Consider the following 20,582-nt stretch of genomic DNA (forward strand, 5'->3'; position numbering starts at 1 on the left):
AAATGAGAAATGCAGTTTTTCAAGGGGCAAAAAGGTAAAATCTTCCACCTTCCTTAAAATACAGGGCACTAGTCCAAATATGATGGCCTCTCAGTATCTCTATTACAAATCATAATGTCCCAAAGTAAACAGAGTGAAAAGGAAGGTGCCTGTCACAGAGGCAAGGGGTTGGGTGGTGTGGGGATGGCAGGAGGGATACTGGGAACATGGGTGGAGGAAAATGCGCACTACTGGAGGGATGGGTGTTCGATCACTGTATGACTAAAAGCTCTATGTATGTCATGGTGATTCAATAAAAACATTAAAATAATACATAAATAAAAAATTAAATGCTAAAAATAAGATAAAAAAGAAGGCTAATAACATGAAATTATATTGCATACTGCTAAATCTAAGTATATAGCCAAAATCAAAATAATTATAAATATAAATGGTGTTTTAATTACTTTAGTAAAAATCATTAAAAATAAAGTTATAATGATTTGTTAATAAATACACAATGTAAACAGAATTAAATGATAACAGTAAAACATAAATCAGGGACCAGAGCAATAGTAGAGCAGGTAGAACATTTGTTTTGCATGCGGTCAACCAAGGTTTGATACCCGGCATCCCATATAGTATCCCAAGCATCACCAGGAGTAATTCCTGAGTGCAGAGCCAGGACCCTGAGCATTGCTCAGTATGACACAAAAAGAAAAAAAAAAGATAAAGTAAAATAAAGGGACTAGAAATTTGAGAAGTAATACTCCACATAAAATAGACCAGCATGTATTATCTTGCACTTCTTATCAAAGATCATCAAGTTTACCACTATACAAAATCACTGGGAAAAAAGGGAAGAAATGGAGAAGCAAAGAAATAGGAGAATTATGTAATAGCTAGAAAGTTACTATAATAAAATTAGTACAAAAAATCTAAGTAAATATAAAATTGAAAATATAACAAACATGAAAAATATTTTACATATACGAATATGAATATACAGCACAATCAAACCTAAGGTATATAGCAAACAATATTTTTAAGAAAATTATAATGCCAAATGTATATATTAAGAAAATGAAAAGATCTCAGACAACATAACTTTATATCTCAAGGAACAAACTGCCATTCAAAGTTAAAGGGAAAAGGAAATAAAGAAAACAGAGACCAGAAAAAAATATAGAAACAATAATACTATCAATTAGCACAAAAGATAATCAGGTTTGAAGAATCTTTCAGATAAACTAGAAAATGAGATAAATCCTAAATAAATAAAACTTTGATAGGAAGCACTGTAATTGATACCACAAAAGTAGATTATAAGATACTACTATGAACAATTATATGCCAACAAACTGGAAAACTAGAAGAAATAAACAGGCAAAAAACATATCACAAATAGAATGGAAAATATGAATATATTAACAAGTAATAAAATAGAACTAGTAAACAGAGGCCTCCGATGCAGAAAAAATTAGAACTAGAACGTTTCACTAATACAAAGATCAATACATGAGGAAGAATTAATAATACTCTGTCTTAAGGTCTTTGCCAAAACTGAAGAGACAAAAATGTTTCTGAATTTATTTTATAAGGTCATCATTACTTGATACTAAAGCTAGAAAATATACTAAAATAATATTATAGAGCAAATATCCTTGGGGCAAATAGATTAAAAATAAGACTTGCAAGCACTATAGCAAACTAATTTCAATAACAGAGCAAAATGAACACATGCTATAATCAAGTCAGATTTTTCTAAGAGATGCAAAATATTTCAACAAAGGCAAATCAATAAGTGTGATGCACATTGACAACAGAATTAAAGAAAAACTATATAGTCATGTAAACAAATGCAGAAAAATTTATCAAAATATAACATCCTTTTACTATTAAAACTGAGGAATTGTTTGCCATAGGGGCAGGGGGATAGATGGGATGCAAGGGGATACTGAGGACATTGGTGGTGAAAAATGGGCACTCGTGGAGGGATGGGCATTTGATCTTTGTATGACCAAAAGCCAAACATGAAAGCTTTGTAAATGTATCTCACAGTGATTCAATAAAAAATAAATAAAAATTAAAGAAAAAATTAATTATTTAGCTTGAAAAAAATGAACTTGAGAATGAATATAAGGAACATACCTCAGCACAATAAAAACACACATAATAACAAATATATAACATTTGTGTTCAACCAAAAAAGTTGAAAAACTTTTTCTCTAATATCAGAAATAGGATAAAGGTATTGACTTTAACCAATAATAATTAAGTAGTGTTAAAAATCTTAGTTATATAGAGTAGGAGAAAGATAAAAAAATCCGTTGATCTGAAAAATAAGAAAATTTATTAAGTGCAAATTATATGATCTTATATGTATAATTATGTATAATATCAAAAAGTTATAATGAAAAATATGTCATAAATAATAATTTTAATAAATAAAATAATAAAAAACAAAACAATCACTGTATATTTATACATTTCAGTACATCTGAAATTCAAGACATCTGAAAAAAATAAAGTGATCCCATTCTCAACAGCTTTAAAGCCAACAAGTACTTTAGCGCAAATTTAATGAAGTAGGTGATCAATCTTTACAAAGTATAAGACTGTGAGAAAAGAAGTTAAATGAAACAAAACAAAGTGGAAAGATGTATACTGCTCATGGGCAGAATACTATTGTTAAAATGTCTCTACTATCTCAGACCATCTATAGATCCAATGCATACCACTATCAAAATTCCAATTTGATATGACAGAAAAAGCAAAAGTAAATGCAAAACTCAACTGGACACACACACACACACAAATTGCAAACCATATATAAAAAGAAGGGTTTAGTACATAAATTATAATAGGAACTCATAGAACTCAATAGCAATAAAAATCAAATTAAAACATAAAGGAAGGAGGCAGAGAGATCAGAGATGTTCCAGTGGATAAGATGATTACTCATACATGACTGACATGGACTCAATACCTAGAACCCCATTGGTTCCCTGGGCCTCAACAAGAATGATCCCTGAACTTAGAACCAGTGGCAAGCCCTGAGCACCAATGGGTGTTACCCCCAAAAAAACATAATACATGTAGATAATTTTAATTTGCACATGTATTAATATGTATAGTTTATATATTTAAAATAATTTTAATGTTTAATATATAAACATTAAAATCTATTAAAAAAATTTTACAAATATAATATGAAAACATTACATAATACAAGCTCAGCATCACTAGTCATCAACATATACATATGCACAAAATGATAGGTTCATCATGCTATGAGGAATAGGAAATCATGCCATTTGTGATATGAATGAACAGTTCTTAAGAGCATTGAACTGAGTTATAAAAATATTCAGAGGATAAAAGATAAATATATTACTTCTATAAGAAATCTACTAAGGGTAATATAAAAATAATAAAGAGTAGAATGTGCTTTCAAAGGCTGAGGAGTGGCATAATTAGGGGATACAAATTAGAAAGACAAACTTATACTTAACAATACCTATTGCATACAGAAACATTTGTACTAAAGAATGTAGGTTTAAAGCATTCTTGCCATCTTCCCCAAGAGATAATCATACAGTGGTTGTGATGAATAGATTAAGTGTACTGTGGTAATAATTCTGCATTATAAAGAATGATCAAGCACCTTAGACACACAAAATATTTTGTCAAATATGTTGCAATGAAATTGAGGAAAATTAAGACATCTTTAATAGAACTCTTACCAGATTAAAAGTCAATATGTTTTAGAACGCAAAGCTCATAAAATAGTATAAATGTTTTTGCAGAAGCTAGTAGATTTCACACAGAAAATAAAACAGGACTTACCAGCTCAACAGAACACTGTGATTTTTTATTAAAAGTCCTATTTTTTCATATACACATGAAAAATTCTGTACTATCCAAAACAGTAGCCATCCACATCATATATAACTGAGTATTTGAAATGGGATTGTTTGATTAAAAAAAATGATGTAGTATCAATTACTTTAAGTTTAAATGTAAATAGCTACATATGACTAGCAATTGCTAATTAGAGATGTTCTAAAAATATGACCAATAAAAAGCACAGGAAAAAATATATTTAGGGAAGTCACATATTATTAAGAAACAATTTGCAAATACTCTCAGGCAAACCTTACCTGCATTTTATAAAGTTAATCAAAATAGCCTCTACAGATCACAAGTAGCATATATAATAATTCCTCAAACTGAGAAGCCATGTGATGTCTGAGCGAACATCTGGCAATTTTCATGTGAAAATGAACAATCCCCTGGGTAGTCAAGTTAAAGATGGTATAAGGGGAGAAGGAAAGCAAGTCAAGTAAACAAGAAAGCTAAGGACAAGACTCGGAGGGGTAGAGAGCAAGCTTTTTCTAACAGGTTGTCATCTTCCAAAGATGAAAATGAGCAAATACTACCAGGAGTGATTAAAGAGAACAGCGTACACAGGAAACTGGTTCGATGAAAAGAGCTGTGTCAATCAGATGTTCCCAGAAGTCTTGCTGTGGCCTTTGATGCCATGCCATAAAATCTGTTGCTGGGAAAATGAAACCCCTCTTGGGTTTCTTAATAATTTCTCTGATTCTTCTAACTAGGGGAAAGAGGTCCCCAAAGAAACTGAGGAGGAAGAAATGAGGCAGAGGCTGAATATCCAAAAGAAAAGAACAAAAATGGAAAAAAGAAATAAGGCAGGGCCAGAAAAACAGAAGAGCATATAAGGTACTTGCCTTGCATGCTGCTGATCCGGGTTCAATTCCTGGCACTGCATAGTCCCTTGAGCCCCACCAGAAAGGATTCCCCAACCATAGAATCAGGAGTAAGTCCTGAAAAATCAGTGGGTGTGGCCCCCAAATCAAAAAATAATTTAACTCCAAAAGAAAAAAGAAAAAAATCAGATAAACTAGTAAGAAGCAATAATGTATCCACAAAAAAAGACTACAGGGAGAAAATAAGTAAAAATCATAGAACAAAAAGTGTGTTGAAATATCTCATAAGGATCTTGGAAAACTTCCACACAAAAATTTTAATTATACATATGCCAACTAGGAAACAGAAATATTACACATAAAAATATTCACTATTAATTTAAAGGGAGGAGTAGGAAAAAGGAATTAGGAGAATGATATAATAACCCTAGGTACATGCATGTATGCATCTATCTATATATAAGTATACATAAAATTTTTTAAAACACTAGGAAACTGTGTCCTAAAATTTTATAGCCATGATATAGAAAATGATGTCCTAGAGTAACCAACCATGATAAAACCTAGTATATTCACAGAAAAAAATCAGTTTAGAGAAACTCCTTATTAAGTCATTTCTCCCTAAAATTCTGCTGCTTAAAAATCATAAAAACAAAATATGAGGTACAAGCGATTCTAGATGTCATCCCTTTGCTAGCAATAGGCCATGACAGAACAGGCTAATTGGGGCTGGGGAATAGACAAATTTCGTCTTATAATACAGTGTAAGGCAGGTGTTTATTGAAAGTACCAGCTTTTGCACTGTTGTTTGGCACTCTGACAATAGTTATTTCAGAATCACTTCCTAAGGTATTACTATTATGTGCATTCAACAATGTCAGTAGACATATAATTACAACAAACCAAGTGATAGTCGTCTCTACCTTATGTTTACATAAAGAGTTCAATAACATTTTTCTCCAGAATAAAATAATCCCCACAGGGAAAAAATTCCCCATTACCTTTGTTTTGTCTCTATCATATTTGGTATTGGTTGTGCTGGTCACAGCAGTAAATCTGAGAAGAGATACATTGATTAAAATCCCAGGCAGTTTTAATCACTGGTGCCCTACACAGGATTAATATAAAAAAATAATAAACTGAATGTGATTCAACCTGCAGCTATCGCTAGGAAATAGAGACTAATCAATAGGAGTTACATTTAACAAGAAGTTTTCAGTTAACTATTAGAAAGTGATATAAAAAAGAAAAAGTCCACTAATGAAGAATATAAGGGAATTTGGGGAGGGAATGTCTGATCAGTGCCTGAAATTCCTGATTCCTACTCTTCATTGCTAAACACTTGTGATGAAGCCCCATCTGGTTATTTGAGATTTATTTACTTGGGGCCATCGAGAACAGGGGTTAAGGTGCCTTGCATGTGGTTCAGTCCTTGGTTCAATTGACCTTGGTTCAATCCTTGCCTCCACAAATGATCCTCCAAGCAACACACAAAGTACAGAGTCAGTACAGAAGAGTTTCGGAAAATAAAGCCAAACAAAACAAAACAAAACAAAAAAAATGTTAATTTTGTAGTTGGGTTAGGAGAGGGAAAACTATCACTAATGTAAAGGTACATGTATAAGTAAAGTCAAATTTATTTCACTAATCCTAAATTTTAAATCCTGAGTTTAAGCTCTGTATCCACTATTTAAGCTCCATCTACCAATGAATAAATATATAAATTCCTTGCTATTCTGGTCTCACAAGATATATCCTGAAGAGAGGTTTTCAGAGATCAAATAAGGCAGAGAAATTTTAAATGCTAAATACTCTTCCTGAATACTTACCATGGAAGGAGCATGCTAAAGGTACTAAGAAGTTTAGCAGAAAAAGAGATTTGGTTCTGCCCCTAGCAATTTCCCAAAGTGTTTCCTAATTGAGATTACTTTTTTCCTCCTTCAACACAAAACTCCAATTACTCTCATCCATTTCAAGCCCTATCAAATGTACTTCCTAAATCAGGTTTAATAACAATAAAATAAAATGTATCTCAAAAAATACTGAGGATAAATATACAGTGAGATGCAACACAGAGACTATACGCAAAGATAATAAAGGAAACCAAAGATTCCTCTGAGGTAGCTTTTCAGAAAAATGAGGGGGGAATAAAATCACCAGTCTTTCTTCATATGCTGTGTCGGGCACACTATAAGAAGCTTTTCAACTTCAGTAAAGTATCACAACTCTATAGTTTATTTTTCTCTTTAAAATCAACGTCCAGCCATAGCACATGACTCACCCAGGGTCACAGTCAAACAGGACCCAGCAAGGATTTGAAAGTCAGGCATCACACTTTCACACTGTAGATTTCTCTAAAGCTAAATCATTTTAAAACATTTGCTTTATGTGATATCACATATTGTTAATGGCTTCCTTTTGTCTCCAACTCACTGCTTATGGTCGTAAAAATAAACCACTAAAATAGAAATTTAACTTGTTCTGTGATCTTATTTTTATTTAGAATATGCCCCAAGTAAATCAACACGTGAGTTTTGAGGACATTTGCTAAAGACAGGATAGAATATTCACTCTTAGCATGAGTTTATACAGGCAATAGGTGTACAAAAACAAAGAGCCAACGGTGAGGGATGGAGCTTAGTGATAAAGTGCTTGACTCATAAGCAGGAGTACCTCAGTTAGATGCTATGGGGGGGGGGGGAGAAAGAAAAATTAGAAAAACAGACAAGTCTGTGGCCCCAGCGTCAAGAACACTGAATAAAAAGCAATTAATCCTTCATCTTTTCCTGACATCTTTACAGCATGAAAGGAAAAGATCTCTCCCCAGCAAATCTTCTTCCCCGTATATCACACCAAATATCTTCAAGAGGTAGAATCTGAGCCACAATTTTCTAAGGAATCATCCATGCTGACTCTGTCACAACAATGTGCCAAAACCACACAAGCACATTGATAGAAATTGCATCAGATAACATTCAAGTGATTTTTAACTAGGAAGATCAAAGGAGGGAATGTGAGTCAAGTTTTAAATTAAAAAGAAGCAAACTCTACCATGCTGTTGCAACAAAAATAACCCAATTTGTGCTTATGCTAAAGTTAAAAAAAGGAGGAAGAGAAAAAACTTTTCACACCTGCAACAGAATCATTAAAACATGACAGAATGGTTTGGGTTGTCAGAATTAAGGGCCACCTGCTGTTCCACATTTCACCCTCTTCCCAATCCTAGTCCTTGAAAGACTGAAGAAATTTTCACAGACATAACCAAGCTCAGAAAAAGTCTTACCAAAAACTATTTTCCTATTCTGCAAGAAATATCATGAAGTCCTGTTCCTAACAGCCTTGTTTTTTAAATTAACTTCTGTTTTTGGTTTTATGCACCCAAAATAATGGGTAGTTTATGTTTTAATTTCTGTGAGAAAAATATGGCACATGTTATAAAAAAATGAAGAGGACATTTCTGACTTGCTCATTCAGAAAAAAAAATCAGCATTAATTCATTTATTTATGCTTTAAAACCTAATTTTTTTTTTTTAGTTTTGTCTCTTTAGATGGAAGAATAACTTTAAATTCTGGAATGTGAATCTCCATCCATAAGTACTAAGTATGATCTTCATAATCTCTCCTTAAATGTTCAAATGAGAAGATTATAGAATATCAATATTTTGATAATAATTAACATATATTGCATTCAAAATTTTTAAATGCCCTACATATTAAACTAAGTATGAACTGATATTTTAAGATTTAAATTACTTTCTACTTAAAACATTATTTAGAAAAAATACAGTGTATTTAAACTACCATCAATTAAACTGTCACATTCTGTTGGTTACCATCATGGTACAACCCTTACTATTTGAGACTTTTAAATGAAGAGCTCTATGAATATTAAAATTTAATCTGGCCAATGATTCTTTAAGTTACAGATTAACTCCCTCTTAAATGGGGAGATATAGAGAGTCAGAAAGGTGCAGTAAATCCTCAAGGATACACAGAGAAGAGACTGGGACCCAAGTACAGGGCTGGGGATGTAGTTAAAAAGACTGAGTGTACACTGTACATGCAGAAAGACTCGTCCCAGCACTGCAGGATTCCCTAAGCACTGTTAGTAGTGGCCTCCAGCATGAAGCTGAGAGTAGCCCTGAAGCACTGACTGATTTGGTCCGAAAACAAAACAATGACCAAATTAATGATCAAATTGAAAACTTACACAGCTCCCATATCAACACATGTTCTTTTGCATCTGTTGATTGTAATTTCTGTTACCACAAGTCACAAAAAGCTATGTTTACAGCCTACAAAAGAAATATTGCATTTTACAACATTTTATCATTCATGTTAATTTGTGCTTTTTAATTTATTTTATATTTCATTCCAAAAGGAACTTAAAAGAACGTCCTTTTCATTCTATATAACATTGCATTGTTTCATAGTTGCTATTATTTCCCTTCTATGGCTTGGTCTTTGCAACTGTAACTATAAAGGAACAATCCTGTCTTTCTGTTAGGAAGCAGAAATATAGAAAAGTTTAGGTAGAGGGCAGCACATACTCCTAGTCAAAAAGAAACATTTTGAGTCAGGCTCCTCCTGGCTCACAAGGCAGCATCAACTGTACTGACATGTAACTACAGCCAATAATGCTCGATGCATCAATTCTGCCACAGCAAAGCTGATTCTAACTTTTCAAACATTATAAGACATAGAAATTTTTTCTCATTCATATTTAGCTCTTCTAGTTACAGTAGGCACAAGCTTGATTTGCTTTATTTTATATAACATGCTCACATGTTTCAAGAGGCCCTCCTTTAATTATCAGGATGTGGAGGTATGGGAGGTACATAAAAAGGAGAAACTTAAAGTGAAAGAAAATACTGAAAAGAGTCTCTAGTTTTCAGAAGTTTCTACCAATGAATACTTTCCCTTCTGCATAGTGGCAAGAAAAGAGATGTCATGCTTTTTCTCTCATGGCTTTCAGATATATATAAGTATCACCTAAACACAATCTGGCTATATATTTTATACATATTTGTTACATATATAAATTTATATATATTTATTATAATTAGGTGAAGTGCGTATTGTCCTATTATTTTGTTTTGAGATACAACCATCACTGCAAATGAACTGATAATGTCCACTTAATCCAATCAGATGGAATAATAAATTCAACTTGTTTGACCAGAGGGTTCACAACCTCCCAGGAACTTATAAACATGCCAGAGGCCCTGGGTGTCTCATGCCACACTTGCTCTATTTAAAGTTTAACAGTGTTTAAAGTTGGAAACACACTTTGTTAAAGGGCACTTACTCATTTTCCTCCAAATACACCCTTAAAACCAAGCCTGAATTTGCCTAATATCTGTTTGGGCGATTAACTTTTTACAATTAATTTTTGAATATTTATTTACAAAGTTGTTCATAACATAGTTGTTTCAGGAATTGACTGTTCTAACACCAATCTCACCACCAGTGTGATCTTCTCTCCACTAATATCCCAAGTTCCCACCCCCTAAAAACCTGCCTCCTCATCAGGCACAAACAAATTAACTTCATTTTGCTTGGTACAACAAAACAAAAAAAGGAATTGTCATTAAATATATCATTAAAAGTCAATATGTGATTATTTTTATGTCTTACAACAGTGTTACTAGAGTCACTCTCGGAAGATTTACCAAGCTAGCTGGTGCTGGTGGAGCCATCTGTGTTACTGTTTTTGCACACTGAGCTTAGTGGACTTCTACACAACTTCCCCATCAAATTTTTGCTCCTGTGAAATTTGGAGGAGCTGTTGTGTGGCCACAAATACTGCCGGAGCTGTGGAGCTGAGCCGTTTATATGTCAGAGGAAGTCCGGTGTGGAAGCTGTTGAGTCGCTCTGAAATACTGGGGATTCTGCTCGACCCTGTTCTGAGAAGGCCACTCACTTTTCTTTCAGCCCTCAGATCAATCTACCTGGATCGATTTGGCAGGTTGGCAGCTTGTTGAGCTGGGCCATTGACTTTTATGTAGAAAAATATTTTTCACTCAACATATCGTCCAGGTTGCAGTAATATGTTGAGTGAAGTAAGCCAGACAAACACAGAATAATCTCATTTATCTGTGGTATATGAAACAGCTAGATGAGAAAATGTGATGGACTAAAGGGAAATGCCTAATCACCCTTGACCCCAGGGGACAGGGAGAAGAAAGGCAGAGAAGAAATTAAACGGGGGAAGGAAGATGAGAAATGTAAGTAATGGGGGAACAGGAGCAAGGGCCTTGGGTATACCAGGGATGTGAAGGAATGGTACAACTACACATTCAAAGCACTGACTCAACGACACTGAATACATTAGTTCTAAAAGTTTAGAACTACCAGACTTTGAAAGGTGACTATCAAGATGGAAGGTAGAGGATAAGTGGGGTTGGGTAGGATGAGCATAAAAACACTAATGGAAGGAAGTTGACACTGGTGGTTGGATTAACGTTGGAATATTGTATGCCTAAAACAACTATAACTACCTTTGCAATTCATACTTCTGTAGTAAAACAAAATTTTAAGAAAAATACTTTTCGTCTGCACTAATGAGCCTGATTCTAATCATCTGTCTTACATTTCTTAAAACAATAAGCTTATATTTTAGCATATTTTTAAATCTTTTAAAAATATTTTTAAATTGATTGGGGGCTGAAGCAATAGCACAGCACGTAGGGCCTGTGCCTTGCACGTGGCCGACCAGGGTTCTATTCCTCCATCCCTCTCAAAGAGCCCAGCAAGCTACCGAGAGTATCCTGCCTGCACGGCAGAGCCTGGGAAGCTACTCGTGGCGCATTTGGTATGCCAAAAACAGTAACATGTCTCACAACAGAGACGTTACTGGTGCCTGCTCAAGCAAATCGATGAACAACAGGACAACAGTGCAGACAGTGCTTTTAAATCTGCAAAAAAATTACAAAGACAGAATAATTTCCATACATCTCCCATTCAGTTTTTATTATTAAGAATATCTTCAGTTGTATGATAATACTATTAGTTACTGACCATCCCCTGAGATATCACGTAAAACTTTATCCAAGTTTCTTAGTTTTAATACTTATTTCAAAACTTAGCTTAATATTATAAAACTAAATGGTCACACTGTTTCTTGACATAATCAACTACAAGACTATTTGTAAATTTGATTGCCAATATTTTATAATGACACCTAAAAATAATAAATGGGATAATGCTATGCTTTTTGACTTAATATAATAAGCAATATGCTATTTTCAAAGAATCCAAGTAATTTCTCAAAGAGGAAAATTTGGGGGCACATTGACCCACATCTATGCATAAGCTTGAGATGGGTAATTTTCTGGCAGGTATTATAAATCGACAAACTGACTGAAGCTACACAGAATTCAGAATAAAATTGTTTTGTGTGATTGTCACAAAAAGGTAAAGGTCTTAAAGCAAGCCAATCACTGATCTTCTTGCTCTGTTAGCTATTTTCATAGGTTTATAGTTTATTTTTTAGGAGCAATTAATTCCCCAGAGTAGATAAATATTTTACTAATAACCTGCTATTAGGACATAATAGCAGGTTATTAGTTAAATCTTGTTAAATAAACATGCATGGCCAAGCCCATACTGTTAGTAGTATTATCTGGGACCTCCTTATTGCACACTTAAATTGAAACCTCGGTCTTATGTGTCACTCACCACCAATCTGTGGCATACTGAAAGTGGGCTGGAGTGATAGCACAGTGGGTAGGGCTTTGCCTTACATGCAACTGACCAGGGTTCAGTTCCTCCATCCCTCTCAGAGAGCCCGCCAAGTGACTGAGAGTATCTCATACACACGGCAGAGCCTGGCAAGATACTTGTGGCGTATTCGATATGCCAAAAACAGTAACAAATCTCACAATGGAGACATTACTGGTGCCTGCTCGAGCAAATCAATGAGCAATGGGATGACAGCTTAGTATTCAGACCAGAGAGATAATACAGGAGATTAAGAGCTTGGTAAGCATGTCGCTGACCCTGGTGTGAATACCTGTACCATATATGGCCCAACAAGCAATTCCAGGGGTCATTCTTGAGCACAAAGTTAGGAATAGCCTTTGAGTACTTCCGGTTTAGACCATCCCACACCCAAACTGGAAAAAAAAAAACATTAAAGCTTAAAATTTACTTAGTTTTAAAACCATTAGAATTTCCTTAGGTTTTAACTAAATATTTTCAAAGCCACTCAGCATACCATATTAATATCAATTTGTCATGCCTTATAAATGCCCTCTTTATCCACAATAATACATTTTCCTTGTTTATGTTGGCAGTTTTAAAAAGTAAGCTTTTATTGAGCTCTTATTGTTCAGGGGTTTTGTACAATTAAGATTTATCTGGCCACTTTCTCAGGATGATGATGAGGTCATACTTTCAGGAAGAATACCCAGTAGTAAACTGCCATTTTCATCATATCAAGGGAATATACTATTAATATGACTTGTCATAATTGCTGTTAATCTTGATAATATGGCTTTAAGTGTGTATATAATATTTCTGCATTTTGTTAGTTAATGATACTTTTTTATTGAGCAAATGACACAGTATAAGCCCACAATTAAGAAGTGTGAAGTTCTGCCATTTTATTCTACCTTGTGGAGGGTGGATTGGCAACATATATTATATGAAATTCTTCCACATATATCTGATCCATTCTATTTGCTTAATTACATAATCATATCCATATTTACTGGTGGATAATTATTTCACCCTCTAGACTATAATCAAATATAACTTTAATTCTCAAATGATACATACTTGGCTTAAGGGACTATGTTTCTGTGTCCCTATGACACATATTTATTCTTACGGATTTATTTTATTTCTCTGTTAGTACTTTCGTTCTATAAGATGCCTCAGGATTATGCAATTTTACATCAATACATTTCTTGCCCCAATTCTCAAGATAGATGTATTTTTTCAGGAAGTTATGGGTTCTTTTATTTAAAATGGTACTAGGGAGACTGGCATGAGAGTACTGTGGATAGGGTGCTTGCCTTGACCATGACATACCCAGGCTGGATCCACAGCATAATATATGGTTTCCGAAGCACCACCAGCAGTGATCCCTTAACCAGGAATAAGGTGATCTAGGAAGAAAGAAAGAAAGAAAGAAAGAAAGAAAGAAAGAAAGAAAGAAAGAAAGAAAGAAAGAAAGAAAGAAAGAAAGAAAGAAAGAAAGAAAGAAAGAAAGAAAGAAAGAAAGAAAGAAAGAAAGGAAGAAAGGAAGAAAGGAAGAAAGGAAGGAAGGAAGGAAGGAAGGAAGGAAGGAAGGAAGGAAGGAAGGAAGGAAGGAAGGAAGGAAGGAAGGAAGGAAGAAAGAAAAGAAAAGAAAGAGAGAGAGAAAGAAAGAAAGAGAGAGAAAGAAAGAGAGAGAAAGAGAGAGAAAGAAAGAGAGAAAGAAAGAAAGAAAGAAGAAAGAAAGAAAGAAAGAAAGAAAGAAAGAAAGAAAGAAAGAAAGAAAGAAAGAAAGAAAGAAAGAAAGAAAGAAAGAAAGAAAGAAGAGAGAGAAAGAGAGAGAGAAAGAAAGAAAGGAAGAAAGAGAGAGAGAGAAAGAAAGAAAGAAAGAAAGAAAGAAAGAGAGAGAGAGAGAGAGAGAGAAAGAAAGAAAGAAAGAAAGAAAGAAAGAAAGAAAGAAAGAAAGAAAGAAAGAAAGAAAGAAAGAAAGAAAGAAAGAAAGAAAGAAAGAAAGAAAGAAAGAAAGAAAGAAAGAAGAAGAAGAAAGAAGAAAGAAGGAAGGAAGGAAGGAAGGAAGGAAGGAAGGAAGGAAGGAAGGAAGGAAGGAAGGAAGGAAGGAAGGAAGGAAGGAAGGAAGGAAGGAAGGAAGGAAGGAGGGAGGGAGGGAGGGAGGGAGGGAGGGAGGGAGGGAGGAAGGGAGGGAGGGAAAGGGTCGGAAAGGGAAGGAAAGAAAGGAAAGGGAAGGAGAAGAGGGGAGGGGAGGGCAGTGGAGGGGAGGGGAGAGAGAGGATAGTTTTGCCAAGACCATGATGGATCTAGGTCATGGATAAAATGGTCTACATATCCAAAATGGTCCATAATCACTGATGACGTGAGACTCTGCTAGTAGAGGTGGGCCTCATTAGCTCTAATAGAAGGGATAAAAGGTTTTGGGTTGAAAATGCTAAGGATAGCTTTAGAGCAGATGAGGTGTAAAGGGGGTTGAAAAGGTTATGTCCATATGTCCATATGATTTTTGAAAAATAAATATGACCAGCTCTTTATTTCCTCACTAAATCCTACACTTCCTTAAATTTGAAGGCCTAGCATGCTTCAATTACAATAAGAGCTCTTTTAAACAAATTCCTTACAATGTCTATTTCTTTTCATTGAAGGTGTTTGGTCATTTCATATTTCACTTTTTTTTTCTAAGTAGAATTCAGGCATATTTTATTTGTGAAAGAAAGATTAAATCTTGCTGGAAACATGCAAACCAAGACAAGGTAAAAATCAACCTCTTCTTGTCTTTTTTAATGGGGCCTGTCAGGGATCTAATAGTGCCAGCTACAATCTGTTTTTCAGTTTATCTTACTCCATGTTTACTAATGATGGCAAGGAACACAAAACACAAAGCTGCTCACTGGAGTCAGCGGGCAAAATGTGAAACCCCTAATGTCATATTGGATTCACACATCACAAGTTTGTCTTTTTTTTTTACAAGTCTGTCTTTAAATTGCATTCATGAAATAAATTAGAAGATGCATGAATGATATTACCACAGATACCACAAAAACAAAGTGAATGAGGTTCAAGTGAGAATGATTTTCCTGAGAATCAATATCTACAAAATTTCTTTAAAAAAATAGGCCTTGAAGAGAAGATTCTTATATTATTCTAATACTGAGAACTTGAGAAGCTTTCACAAATTTTCTGTGAATCACTGCTGAGGGGTAACAGAATTTGTAACCATATGATATTTTAGCTTGATTATTTTAAGCTGAAGAAATTAAGATTTTTCAAACTCGGGGATAAGCATTTTAGTTCAGTTTTGCTTTATCTCTCCCTAAATTGCTTTAAATAATTTATATGGAATTAAGAAATAAAATAACTTATACAGAATATCCCTCCCTGCCTGAGAAGAGCCCCAGCAGCCAAAGACCTCTGGAATCCAGCTACAGCCATGCTCAAGGCCACTCTCCACACGTGCGGATGAGCCTCACACATGAAGTAACCGGCAGAGGAACCCAGGTGTACAGGACCCGGGGTTGAGATCTCCAACCCTGCTCAGATCAGGACTGGGCCTTTTCTGCCCATATCCCCCATTTTCCAGTAGCTAGGCGGTCATGCCCAGAAACTGCCCCTGGCAGAGCTGTGTAATCCCATCAATGGCCAACATCCAGAGACTATAATCCAGGCTCCTGGAAGCACCTAGTTCTCTCTCTTGGAGAACCTGGCATGCTACTGAGAATTTCCTGCCCGCATGGGAGAGCCTGGCAAGCTCCCAGTGGCGTATTCTTATGCCAAACACAGTAACAATGATGGGTCTCATTCCCCTGACCCTGAAGAGACTCTAATGTGCCACTGTAGGGAAGGACGAGTAAAGAGAGGCTGCTAAAATCTCAGGGCTAGGATGAATGGAGACGTTACTGGGCCCACTTGAGCAAATCAACAATCAATGGGATGATAGTGATAGTGATATAGAATATTTGGAGAATGGAGTTTACCTGAGATAACTCCATCAGAAGGTTTAACTTGCATGGAAAAATACTCTTTGCCAAACATTGGTTCATCTCATCTTCCTGTAAATTGTTTTCCTCTCCTCTGAAGACTTGAGTCACTGATTCCTCAGTGCAGGATGGCATATTACCTGGCTCCTGAAGAATTTTTAATTGTTTTTATGGGACAATGTGTAAAAAAATTGAGTGTTTTTTCCCCCGTAAATCAATCTGACATTGAATTTTTTATTTATTTTAGGCGTATTTTATTATATGCCAAGAACAGGAACAACAAGGCTCACAATGGAGACGTTACTGGTGCCCGCTTGAGCAAATCGATGAACAATGGGAGGACAATGCTACAGTGCAGTGCAGGGTATATTTAAGTCATATCAAGTTTTTCTCATGTATACTCCTGGATTTAAGCCCAGGGGCCACCTCTGGTAGTATTCAGAAGAATGTATGTGGTGCTGGGGATTCAAACCTGGGTCCACAATGTACAATTCATGTGCCATACATCCTTTTCTCTCTCTCTCTCTCTCTTTCTCTCTTTCTCTCCTCTCTCTCCCTGAAACTCTTACATGAATTAAATTATTATACTAAAGTACCCATAAATAAAACCCATCTTCACTTTATTCAGTTCTTCATACCATAGATTATGTTTCCTCTTTCTCTCTACAAAAATTATTCTACCCAATCACCATTTAACCTGATCAAGCACAAAGCCAGAACAACCAAAAATCAAGCATTAAATAAATAGCACTGTACCAATTGTCCTATTTCTGTACATATCACAGTCTAGTAAGAATAATACATTCTAGTCCAGGTTATGACAATAATGCTGGTTAACAAAAAAGATTTGTTGACTATCCACAGAATGGGAAAGGATATTTACACAATACCCATCAGATAAGGGGTTGATATCAATGGTATATAAAGCACTGGTTGAACTCTACAAGAAGAAAACATCCAACCCCGTCAAAAAATGGGGCGAAGAAATGAACAGAAACTTTACCAAGGAAGAAATACGAATGGCCAAAAGGCACATGAAAAAGTGTTCTACATCACTAATCATCAGAGAGATGCAGATCAAAACAACCACGAGATACCACCTCACACCACAGAGACTAGCGCACACCCAAAAGAACAAAAGCAACCACTGTTGGAGAGGATGTGGGGAGAAAGGGACACTTCTACACTGCTGGTGGGAATGCCGACTGGTTCAGCCCTTCTGGAAAACAATATGGACGACTCTCAAAAAATTAGATATTGAGCTCCCATTTGACCCAGCAATACCACTGCTGGGAATATATCCCAGAGAGACAAAAAAGTATAATCGAAACGACATCTGCACATGTATGTTCATCGCAGCACTATTTACAATAGCCAGAATCTGGAAAAAACCCGAATGCCCTAGAACGGATGACTGGTTGAGGAAACTTTGGTACATCTATACAATGGAATACTATGCAGCTGTTAGAAAAAAGGAGGTCATGAATTTTTTATTTAAGTGTATCGGCATGAAAAGTTTCATGCTGAGTGAAATGAGTCAGAAAGAGAGAGACAGACATAGAAAGATTGCACTCATCTATCGTATATAGAATAACAGAGTGGGAGACTAACACCCAAGAATTGTAGAAACAAGTACCAGGAGGTTGACTCCATGGCTTGGAAGCTGGCCTCACATTCTGGGGAAAGGGCAACTCAGAGAAGGGATCACCAACTATAATGTAGTCAAAGGCCATTCGGGAGAAGGGAGTTGCGGGCTGAATGAGGGCTAGAGACTGAGCACAGTGGCCACTCAACACCTTTATTGCAAACCACAAAAGCTAATTTGAGGGAGAGAACAGAAGGGAATGCCCTGCTACAGTGACAGGGTGGGGTGGGGGGAGATGGGATTGGGGAGGATGGGAGGGATACTGGGTTTACTGGTTGTGGAGTATGGGCACTGGTGAAGGGATGGGTTCCCGAACTTTGTATGAGGGAAGCATAAGCACAAATGTGTATAAATCCGTAACTGTACCCTCATGGTGATTCATTAATTAAAAATAAATAAATTTATTATAAAAAAAGATTTGTATTCCTAATTTAATTTATTCATTTACATGTCTCTCTTAGTATACTAAATATCAAGGTTTCTGATCAGAGTTGGAGATTACTCTTTTTGTGTGGCACAAATAAAGGTTTTAAAATAGCCATTTCATTTACTTAAAGAATTTTATATTATGGTTTGGGATGCATGCTTATTAAACAATAATCATGAAGAAAGTTGGGCAAAGAGAAATTTGAAATGAACACATGTATTTTCAAAATAATGTACTTACATTACAGTAGCATCAGAGAAGTCAAGCACTTTTTCTGTAACTAATGGCATGGCTTGATATACTTACACCTTTCTGAACACCATTTTCTAATTTCAACTTAGTAAAACCATGAATGTCAGATCCTAACAGGTATCTGTAAAGCCATGTGGCCTGAACAATTTTGTTTTGTCATCATTACCTTAAAGGGAAACAATTCAGCTCCATGGAATTTAGATATTTCAATTTTATTTTTCAGCTCTCTCTCCTTCTATCTCAATTTTCCACTTGGTAAAAAATAAATACATGTACTATAGATGCTTACATGCGTTTATCAAACATTACATTCAGTTTGGTTAATTTCTCATTGAAAGATATACTATGCTTTGTAAATTTAGATATGGCAAGGAGTCTAAGTTGCATTAGTGTGTTTCTTTCTAAATAATTCCTTTTATTTTTCAACTTCACTCTAACATAAAACCTTTAATGAACAGTGAAAGTTTGGAACTAGACAGACATGAAATTTCATATGGTGAGTTAGGGTTGTTTTTATTATTCTTTAAGTTTTAATATAAACTATTTGTAGGAAAAAAACAATTCAGCAACTTCCAAAAATCTCTCAAGTTTCATCACATATATATAAGACACTGTGATGAAAAACACTGCCTCTAATTCTGTTATAGACATATAGACCTAGTTTTCATCTCAAGTTAAATCTTGAACAGGGAGGTAAACTTATCAGAAAAAGAAATAATAATAAACCACTTAGTGTTCTTAAGATTGTAAAATTTCCAAATGAGACATTTCCAGGCTACCTCTCACAAAGCAATTTCTTTTTTGCTGCAGGGCACCCCAGTGGATGTTAAAAATAGATTACACTTCTATTCATCCAAAAGAAAGACATTAATGTGAGCTCTGTAGCTTTTTGCCTTATGGTAAAAATCAAGAAATAATCTGTGACCAGGGTGAATAAAGTTGATTCACTTACAGAATACCAGAATTTCTCTCCTAACCCAGCTTTTCAAAGCCAGTCTGAAACAGTCCCTGCCTACAAAATTGCAGAGGAATTACTCTCAATTACAGGCTTCTGTCTGTTAAAAAAGTAGAGTTGGTGATCAGTTCTGACCTTTTTCCTCTGACAAGTAAAAGAAACGAAAGGGCGGGAAATCTGACAGGTGTTCAACTTAAAAGCTGGAGGTGGAGGAAGGAAGAAAAAATAAAGAATAGTCAAGTTAATATTAACCAACTAGATTTCATGGTGGTTGGGTTAGGTTTTGTCATCTGTTTTATTTCTATTATCTATTTCAAAAGATAATTTTTAGTGAATAAACTGCATGTGGAAATGTAATTTTGCTTAAAGTCACTTGCTAAATGTTTTAAGTATCTTTTACTGAAATCTTTCTACAATCATGAAAGCTTTTTTTTTTTTCTTGGTTTGGGGCAATTTTGCTGAGTGCAACAATTCTGCTCTTCCCTGGTTACAAATAACGACAGAAGAATGACCTTTCTGAGTCCCAGTAGTTTGATGCGATATTATAAGACATGACTTGTAAACATCAGCCCTAGACATCTTACTTATCTATATAGCCATTGCTGTACTGACTAGATTTTGGTTGAATCTGGGTTAAATTGAATGTGAGTGTTTTAAAAATGACATGAATGTTTTTTCAGTTCTATAACATTTATCCACAATCTTTTATTTCAAAAGAAAAATACTCTGCTAAACTCTGAAAAAAAATAGTTGCTCTGATGCAGGTTTTTAAATGGAATGAAATCTGTATTCTTGCAATTGGGTTGGTTAAATTCTTGATAATCTGGCACCTTCTCAGCAAAACTGCTAATTAAAGATAAAAGCTTTGTAGTCATTCAGAGGCCACCTCACCAAACTTCAAAGACAG

The 20,582-nt window shown here is 35.1% G+C and overlaps 1 protein-coding gene across 9 annotated transcripts in view; it reads right to left on the reverse strand.

The window, feature by feature from the left end:
* FHIT (fragile histidine triad diadenosine triphosphatase) overlaps positions 1-20,582 on the reverse strand; it is a 1,667,781-nt gene that overhangs the window by 489,819 nt on the left and 1,157,380 nt on the right. The gene's annotated exons all lie outside the window — the stretch shown is intronic.

This window comes from Sorex araneus, chromosome 4 (genome assembly GCF_027595985.1).
Source record: "Sorex araneus isolate mSorAra2 chromosome 4, mSorAra2.pri, whole genome shotgun sequence".
Lineage (NCBI taxonomy): Eukaryota > Metazoa > Chordata > Mammalia > Eulipotyphla > Soricidae > Sorex > Sorex araneus.